Below are 10,549 nucleotides of genomic sequence, written 5' to 3'. Positions count from 1 at the left end.
AAAAAAACCTGTTAGGTGTTTATTTGTTAACAGTAATGGGGAAATAATACAGGACTTTTCCCCATTTCTGGTAAAAGGTATTTGTAGATACATTTCTTGGGATTCATTAGACCTTGTGAAAGGAACCATCCACAAAAAGATTAGTGTGCATTCAACCCTAGATGAGATTACACTATTGAAATTCAGCTTTAAATAGTAATGGACTTTTATGGAGATAAAGGAGACTCTGGCAGTATATATAGTACATAGCACATTCTGCTGTTAACCCAAAGGCTATGCATCTCCAGCAGTTGTAATCTACCAATGGCTTCTTGGGAGAAAGATAGGCAATCCTCTTTTATGAGAACCAACTCAATGGCAGTAAGATTGAGTTGGACAGGAGTTGTGCTCTGACCTTAAATGAGACGGCTGGTGGTTAAATGCTGTCAGCTACCCCTATGCACAGTATCTCTGAACTCTATTTTGAGCTAATCTCTCTGACATACCTACCCTCATTACCCCAGTTGACTGTCAATCCAGTTCATACGGGGTCTTTGTTTTTTGCACCGTCCCTTGACACTTCCATGCATGTCCTCCATGACCCTCTTGGCAACATGCCCAAAGTATGTGAGACAAGAGTCTCAAAATCCTTGCCTTTCTGGAGTAGCTTGGTTTTACCCTTTCCAGGACCTGTTAATTTTCTTGGTGGCCCATGGCATGTTGAGTACTCTTCTCCAGCACACCATAACTCGGGCCATGTTGTAGACTGTGTAAATTCCCAAGAAGTTCTGTCCACCCACAGCTCTGGTTTTACATAATTGTCTCCCAGTAAATCCAGTTGGATTAAATTCAATGGAATGTGGCAGGAGTGTATCTTCACTTGTTTCCATAATCCTGTCAAACTAGCTTTTGGTAATGCATTTGTGCCTAGTGGTTAGAGTAGTTAGATTTTTCAGACTTTTTCCTCCCCCCCAGGACTCCACTTTCCTTGCCAAAATAAGTTAACATAGTAATATTTATTTTCTGAGAAAAAGAGCAAATTAATAGCACTGAAGAACCCTAAAAGAAAGTAATATCCTGATAATTTTTGGTTTGGTCATTCTGTACAGCACCTCAAGTCTTTGGAAATGGAAATATTCTCTGGGTGATCATGTACTATGGTAGTAGTCATAGACAGCAGTGTGCAAAGCTACAGATCATCCCCTCACATCTCTCCCACCTGTACTTCTTAGTCACCCAACCACATTACTCAGGTTACAGCAGCAAATATAAATGAAAATATTTGTGTTTTTCAACTCTTTTTTAGTAAAATTTTTATCTTACTGGTTAGCAGTTTGTATACATTGTTTTTCACACTAGATCTTTCCTTTACCCACACACACATCAAATTTTGCGACCCTATGATTAACAACCTCACCCATCCTCATCCCTCTGCTTCCACCCCTTGGATCCTCATATATTCTACGATAATGGTCTTACATAGTATCTGTACTTACGGAACTGAGTTGACTTAGCATAATATACTGCAGTCGCTCACAAGTTAGATAGTAATTTATAAAATCATTGCTCCTGTGTGCTGTGTAGTATTCCATCACATGAATGTATAATTTCTTAATCCATTTGATAGTGGTTGGACATTAGGGCTGTTGCCATGTTCTTGTGATGGTGAATACGCTGTGAACATTGGTGTACAAATCTTTTGTTCCTCAGTTCTCATTTTATTGGGATATATTCCAAGCAGTGAAATAGCTGGTTATAGGGAATTTCTATGTTTGGCTTTCAGAGGAAATGCCAAACTGCCTTCCGGAGTGATTGTACCATTTTACAATCCCACCAACAGACTTCCTATCTCACCACAAACTCTTCAATATTTATTATAATTGTCCTGTTAAGCTACTACACAGCAGTAGTAACCAGAACAGCATGGTACTGGTAAATCAGTTGGATAATGACTAAGGATGATAGAATTGATGCCTTTGAGTTGTGCTGGAGAAGAGTCTTGAACATAATAACACGGACCACCAAGAAAACAAATAGGTCTATCTTGCAGAGGGTGAAACCAAGTTTCTCCTCCGAGGCTAAGATTCTGAAGCTCTATCTCATATTTTGGGCATGAGGCCAGAAAGTCCTTGGAGAAGGACACCATGTGAGGCTGGCTCAGGACAGGGCAGGCTTCAGAGCTATAGTACATAGGGTCACTGAATCACAGGCAGCTTGACAGCACATAAAAATAACTGGTACAATAACAGACACAGACCAATGGAAGATAATTGAGAACTCAGAAATAGACCCAAATATCTATTGCCAACTGATACTCAACAAAGAAACATCAAATAAATGACAACCTCTTCAACAAATGGTGCTGACAAACTGGACTTTTCACCTGCAGAATGCTGAAACAGGATCAAAATCTTAACACCATACACAAAAGTCAACTCAAGGTGTATCAGAGACCTGGGAATAAAGCCTAAAACCATAAAGTTTGTTTCTTTTTAAAAAAAATTATTATTAAATTTTATTCGTTTTAATGAACATTTACAGAGATTTGGGGTTTCATTCATTCATTGTTGCACTGTTTACCCTCCTCCCCAGTTCATTGTTCTTCCCCCCCCCCCCTGGCCCTGAATGTCTGTGTAATTGTCCCATTGCCACAGTGCTTGTCAAAGCCAGTTCTGATTAATATCCTTTGTCAGTGTGTCCTTTGTCATTCCCTATCACTCCTCCCTGAGTGAGACTTCACCCTGATTCATAAGGAAAAGGGGATGGCATGTTCTCTTAGCTACTTCCTGCTGAAAGGGGATGCTGTGGGTTTCAGGGTGAAGATCTTCTCTCACTACTCTAAAGGGCCCCTTTGGCAGTAGGAAACAGACTATTGTGGAGATTGATTTTGGAATTTAGATGCATTGTTACCAGTTGTGCTTAGCCGTACATGTTCATATCCTTGAAGATTTATCATGGAAGTGTTGCAGCCTAGAAGACACAAATTTAACAAGTTAAAAGTACATGAGTCAAAAATTAAAAAGCAATAATATTCCGAATAGAGGTTCTAATAGTGGCACAAATCAAGTTACAGAGGGAAGGTGGGTCTTACAATAAAAGGCCTATAGACTAGCACTTTGTCTATTATAGTGTAGAGGTTAGGAACCACAAGATGTAGAGGCTCAGCTATGTCACTTATGGTTCTTAAGTCCTGGAGCAAATTCCATCTACCACTGGGTTGGTTTACAACTCGGAAGTTTGCATGCAAGGTAGAGGTGAAGTAAGGAACTGCTTATGAGGTTTTCCGTCCATTCCAACAACTAAGAAATAGAAGAGTTGGGACCTCAGAAGGCTTTTAGGACCAATTAGTAGGCTCTGTGTCCAGGAAAATGAATATACTTACCAGTAATGTTAATGCTCACCCACAGCTCTTCTGGGAGGATCTAAGTCGTTGAAGCGTAAAACCATAAAGTTTCTAGGAGACAAACTGGGATCAAGCATAGAAGGCCTAGTCTACAGTATAAAAAGACTGCCAAATACAGCCAGAAATGCACAATCGGGAGAGGAGAAAACTGATGAATGGGACCTTCCAAAGATTAAATAAATACCTGTGTGCATCAAAAACATTTTCCAAGAGTCTAAAGAAAACCTATTGACTGGGAAAAAACACTTGGCAATACCATTTCAGACAAACGTCTCCTATCAAAAATTTACAGAATCCTACTGGGCCTCCACAAGAAAAGGACTGATAACACACGATTACAATATGGGCAAAAGACATGGGAAGACTTCACAAAGGAAAATACTCAGATGACCGACAGACACGTGAAGAAATACCCAAAATCAATGGCAATAAAAGATGCAAATCAAAACCACAGTGAAGTACCATCTCACCCTAGAATCCGTGGCAAAATTTTACGTTTTTATATTGGTTTGCTTACAGTATTTGTACACATGATGATTGACACCATTCTTTATTTAAGTTGTGCTTCATACAGTCATTCCTATTCATTATGTTTTATAAAATTAATCACCACTGGACCATGCCCTGCCCACCATCACCCCACCTTTCAGGTCCCCACTGGAGCTGTCCCGTTTCTGTCCCCCTCCCTCCACCTACTAAAGGGATTTAGAGAAGATGATAGCATGCCGACTTAATTTCTGGATCTTACTAAATTCCCACATAAAAAGAACAAAGGCAAACCAAATATTCATGAACATCATTTATAGCAAAAATTGGTCGGTGTTGTAGAGTCAAATATGCCAACCTGTACCATCCTCACAATCTCTTACTGACTTGAGCCTATTGTAGCAGTCACTGTGTCAGTATATCTCATTGAGGGTCTTGCTTTCTTTTGCCTAACCACCTTTCCAAGCATAACATCCCCCAATGAATACCCTCTCCTTAATATGGCCAAATTATGTGAAACAAAGCTTTGTCATCTTTGCCTCCAGAGAGCACTCTGTGTAATTTCTTCAGGAAATCTGCTTGTTCTTTTGAGATAATCCTATTCTCCAACACCCCAAGTTAAAAGGCATCAATTCTTCTGTCATCCATACTCATCACCTCTCCCATTTGATCAGAGAGCACAGTTAAGAATTCTATATATTAGATTATGATGGAAGGCTGTCCTCAGCAAGTATGACAGGTGTTAGTTCATTTCCTTAAGAGAGGATAGTCACAGAACAATAAGATTTTTTTTTAAAAATTTACATAAGAGAAATATGGGTCAAAGTCTTGAAAGGCAGTTAACAGAGAAAAAAAATGACAAAAATATATGAAACAATTGCCAACCTGGAATCTTTGTGGCCTAGTGGTAAGGAGGTCTGCTAACGAAAAGGCAAGTGGTTCAAGTCCACCAGCTGTTCCAAGGGAGAAAGATATGCAGTCTCCTCTGTGCAATTTGCAGCCTCTGAAAGCCTGACTTGACAGCACATGACAACAGCATAAGCAGCCTCATAATTAGTCATGCAAACTAAAACAAAGCATCATTATCCTGTGTCATAGTAGTACAGATTAAAAGTTTACATTGTAAATAAAATGATCAATAATATGAAGATCTACATCCATTTGAGAAGTACACAGTATTGGTATTAAACCTTGGGAGGAAAAATTGGCAATATCTAAATATTACACAGTTCGAGGCTACCAGCTGCTTGACGGGAGAAGGATGGACAGTCTCCTCCCATGCAATTAATTGCCTCTGAAAACTTACCAGAGGGTCACCTGTGGGTTAGTTCCAGCTCTGCAGTACACAACAAAAACAGCATTTTGTACATTAACTCTTGAAAAGATTGGGTTTCTAGGAATGCATGCTACAAACAACCTTCTAAATATGAATAAGGAAGACAGATGTAACACTTAAGAAAGCCAGACCCTGTGTAAGATGGGAGCCCATTAGAGAAAGAAAACACAAATATTTTCCCTTAACCACAATGACTGCACCTGTCACAGGCAGAACACTTGCTACACCTGTAAACAAGCAGTTCTGTCAAGTTCTACCTTTCCCAGTTTTCACTGTATATGGAACTCCTGGGTGGTACAAGCAGTAATCTGATTTCGAGTTGCAAGGGGCAGATGACAACCTTGCTTGCTAAAACTAAAGAGAACCTGAAGGGCTTGCTGTGGAAGGTTAAGGACTGTAGTCTTCAATATGGATTGAAGCTCAACATCAAGGTGACAAAGATTCTCACCACTGGGCCAACTGGCAGCACGATGATAGATGGAAAAGAGATTGAGGTTAACAATTACAGCTTGCTCAGTACCACACTCAACAATCATAGCACCATAAATCAGGAAATCAAAAGATGAATTGCATTTAGGTGCTTGTCAGGGAGCTCTCCAGAATACTGAAAAGCAACGACATCAGTCTAGAGACTAGGTGCACCCAATCCAGGCCATAGTCTTTGCAAGTACTTGCTATGCATCAGAGAGCTGGACGATGACAGAAGAATTGATGCCTTCGGATTGTGGTGCTGGAGAAGAGTCTTGAACATACCATGTGCTGCTAAGAAAAATAAGTCTGTCTTGGAGAGGGTGAAACAATTTCTCTTGGAGGCTAGGATTTTGAAGCTATGTCTCACATACTTTGGACATGTTGCCAGGAGAGACCAATTCTTAGAGAAGGACCTCATGCTCAAAAGGGAAGAGGGACAGCACAAGAGAGGAAGACCCTGGATGAGATGGATTGATACAGTAACTGGGGTAATGAGTGTTGGTGTGTCGGTAATTAGTGGGACTAGTTAGGACAGGGCAGGGTTCAGAGATGCTGTACCTATGGGTCACTATGGGTTGCAGGTGACTCGATGGCATATAACAACAACATTGTGGTAGTCTAGGAGAAAGTGGTAGTTCAGACCACAGGGTAGCAGTGAAATGAAATAGGTTAGACATATTTGGGGAGCAAAACAACTTCCTGACAGATTGAGTGGTGGAGTTTAACTGACAAGGAGATATTGATAAAGATTTATGGGATTTGGACTCCAGTGTCTGAGTAGATGATGGAGTCATTTATGAAAAGACAGGGAAGAAAGATTAAGGTAATATAAGGACTTAATTCCACTTAGAACAAATTAACTTTACAATTATTCTTTCTTTCATTGCTGTTGAATTGGAACTGACTCACAACTGACCCTCCAGCAGGTTTTCAGAGTTTGTAAACACATGGGAGGAGATTCTCCATCTTTCTATCTCGTAGTTGCTGGTCGATTTGAACCTGCCAAGTTTGGGTTAGCAGCATAACTCCTGACAGACTACCGCACCACAGCTCCCTTCAGATCATATTAGATACCCAAATAGAGAGATTGTGTATGTACTATACATACTGTATAATATCTGGAGTTTCCAGTCACTAAAACAGTTATTTATATGATTGCTTGTTGCTATTGTTGTTGTTATTAGGTGTCGTTGAGTTGAGCATGACTCACAGTGACCCTGTGAACAAAAGATCTGAACCCAGTCCTGGCCTGTGCCATCCTCACACTTCCTGACACAGAAGAGCCCATTGCAGCAGTCACTGTGTCAATATACCTGGTTGAAGGTTTTCCTCTCCCTCTCCAACCCTCCACCCTTCCCAACATCACATCCCTCTCCAAGGAAGAGCACCTCCTAACAACATGTCCAAAGTAAGTGCGGCATTCTGACCTCCAAAGAGCACCCACCCTCTCCAAGACATCTGTTTGTTCTCTAGCCATCCATGAGATGTTCAGTGCTCTCTTCCAACTCCACAGCTCAAAGGCATCAATTGTTTTTCTGTCATCTTTATTCATTGTCCAACTCTCAGATGCATAGCTAGTAATTGGAAAGATTGAATCAGATGCACCTTAGTGCTCAAACTGACATCACTACTCCTCAATAATTTGGGAAGGTCCCTAATTGCAGATTTTCCCAGTGCAATGAGTCTCCTTATTTCCTGACTGCTCCTACCAATTTTTATTGTTATTTACTGTCAATTCAGAGCCTACTCATAGCTGACCAGTGGGTTTTCAGAGTCAGTAAACCACATGGAAGAAGATTGCCCATCCTTGTCCCTCAGGGCAACTGGTGGATTCAAATCTAAACTTTGCCCTATCTTGTACCATCCTCATCATCTCAAATATACTTGATCCCATTATTAGTCACTAGTCAGTCCATCTTGTTGAGGTTCTTCCTTTCCTACACCGACCCTCCACCCTCCCAAGCATGATGTCCTTCTCCAGGGACTGGCCCTTCCTAACAGCATGCCCAAAATGTGTGAGAGGAAGTGCACATCATCTGTGCTTCCAAGGAGCACTCTGCTCGCACCTTCTTCAAGACAGACTTGTCCTCTTGGCAGTCTGTGGGATACACGTTCTTCTGCCTCTCTTAGTCATTGTCCAACTTTCAGATGAGTAGCAACAAATCAAAAAGATCATGGCTTGAATCAGGCACATCTTTGTCTTTAAGCTGACAAATAATTAGTCATTAGTAGTATAATCTGTTCATCAAAACAGAAAATCCTTTGCCATCAACCTAAGTTGACTCAGAGTGACCCCATAAAACAGAGTAGAGTAGTCTTACAGGGTTTTCACAGCTGTCACCTACTGAGGCTGACCACCGCATCTTTCTCCCACAGAAGGAGTTAATGAGTTGGAACCACATTCGGCATCTTCTCCATAGCATCTGTTTGAGCCTTTGTTTTATACCATTGGTATGAATCAGTAGCTGATCCTCTATCAAGTTTTCAAAGGCAGTAAAGACATGGAAAGGAGATTGCCCATTTTTCTCCCATGGTGCAGCTAGTGAATTCGAACCACCTGCTCTTGAATTAGCAGCACAACTTCTTACCACTAAGCCGCCCTGTAGGATTGCATCAGCATGAATATCTCAGTGGACCCAGGGCATATGCACAGGGTATGGACTACAATGCCAAGAACCCCCTGCGTGGTGGGGAATGTAAAGAGGCACTCAGTTAGTTTAGGGAGTGGGCCTCGTCTACCTGGGCTTTGTCCTTTTTATCTACCATAGTAACTATGCAAATAATAACAAACATTTCAGTACCACTTAAACTATATCATCGCCCTTTCTGTGAAAACATCATTTCAAAATAGATATATTGTCTCCTTCTAGGTTTACAGTTCATTTGGACTATGGGAGCTACTTGGGCATAGTTTTAGACAATAAAATGACTATGTAAAGTTCTTTAACTCAGCTATAGTTTAAGATGAGAGTGAAAGGTGCATATGCAAATTTCTTTAACTTCATACTCATAATTACTTAAATATAAGTTTAAGACTATAGCAAAAGTTGGCTATGGAAAGTATTTTAATCTAATTGATTATCTAAGGTTCTTTAACTCGATTACTTAGATACAAGTTTAGGACCATAGCAAAAGTTTGGCTATGTAAAGCCTTTTAATCTAATGGTTATCTAGCTGTAAGACTGTTATTTCAGGTTTTAAGGATCTGCAATCAAGTCTCCCTAACATAAAAACCCTGAGAAGTTACCCAAAGAATGCACTCTCAGCAAAGAAACCTGCTGACACCTACCTCAAACATCAAACTCAAGATGTCTGACAGCGATCACGGGAGAAAACATTAAAGAACAAACAACACTATAAGTACCCAGGACATTTCCTTCCACAACCCCTCACACATTCCTCTCCCTTACCTACTCCCTTTGGCCACTCCTTTAAAAGACATCAACCTGAACTGGAGCCTCCTCAATTCAAATGCACAGAAAAATCAACTTACACAAATAGCTATTCAGAACCTCAAACCAGTCTACGGCCATACCACCCTGAACGCGCCCGATCTCATCTGATCTCGGAAGCTAAGCAGGGTCGGGCCTGGTTAGTACTTGGATGGGAGACCGCCTGGGAATACCAGGTGCTGTAGGCTTTAAAAAAAAAAAAAAGAACCTCAAACCAGACCTCACCTTGAATGTGTATTATGGAATCCTAGTAGCAGCCATTTTCAGGGTCCAGGATTCTAAGAAAGAATAGTAAGTTTTCCTTGCTAAGCATAGAAAGTAGAAGGCAGCATATTCTAAGTACACCTAAACATTTAGCTTACTGTAAATCTCACTCAGAGTATTCACAGAAAAAACAACAGCAACAAAAGGCCTATCTTGATTCAGAGATGTCAGAAAGCCGTTTCTGAGGCAACTCATCTGCTGTGCCAAGAGTGTTAATTGTGGATCCAAGGACGATGAAATCATTAACAACCTTAATTTTTTCCCTCTTCAACTATCACGATACTGCCCGTTAGTGTGCTTTAAAAGCTCTAAAGTAAAATAAGCATTTATTTCTTTGTTTTGTGAAACCCATTTTGCACGAATTATGAACTGCACGAGTCTTTATTCCACTTTACACTGTTTCCATGTAAGAAAGCACTCTTTGGTGAAATCTGTGTTGTATGAATTCTCAAGTATAGCTTTGTGTTGCATACCAGTATTTCCAAGTAGTAAGCCATACATTGTTTTGTGAAAATTGTGTTGAGTGACTTTTGAACTGCAGCTTTCTCCTGAACTGTAGTATTTCCATGAAAAAAAGAAAGAATATATTTTATGGGTAACCCATACAAATTCTCCACTACATATTTGTCCTACATACATATCAATATGGTGAAATCCGTGTCACACGAATTCCGAACTACACCTTTGTTCTGCATACCAGTCTTTCCAATAATAATAAAGAATACTTTCGTTTTGAAATCTGTTTGGCATGAATTATGAACATTATGATTTCTCCTACATTACAGTGTGTCCGTGTAAGCTCACTTTGGTTTGTGAAAATCGTGTTAAACGAGTTTTGAACTGCAGCTTTCTCCAGAATTGTGTTTCTGTGAAAGAAAGAACACGTTGCTGTGGGAAACCCGTGTTGTACAAATTCTCCACTGTGTTGTCCTACATGCCAATATTTCCAACTGGTAAACCATACATTGTTCTGTGAACCCCGTGTTTCATCAATTCTAAACTACAGCTTTATCCTGAATTCCAGTTTTTCCAGCAGTAAAGAATTGTTGTTGTTGTTACGTGCCATCGAGTCGTTTGCGACTCATAGCGACCCTATGTACAACAGCCCTAAACCATGCTCTATCCTGTGCCAATCTCATTGCCTCTGACACACCCATC

This window comes from Elephantulus edwardii, unplaced genomic scaffold (assembly GCF_000299155.1).
Source record: "Elephantulus edwardii isolate Elephantulus edwardi_28Jun2011 unplaced genomic scaffold, EleEdw1.0 scaffold00160, whole genome shotgun sequence".
NCBI lineage: Eukaryota > Metazoa > Chordata > Mammalia > Macroscelidea > Macroscelididae > Elephantulus > Elephantulus edwardii.
Note: the sequence above shows the minus strand (reverse complement) of the source record.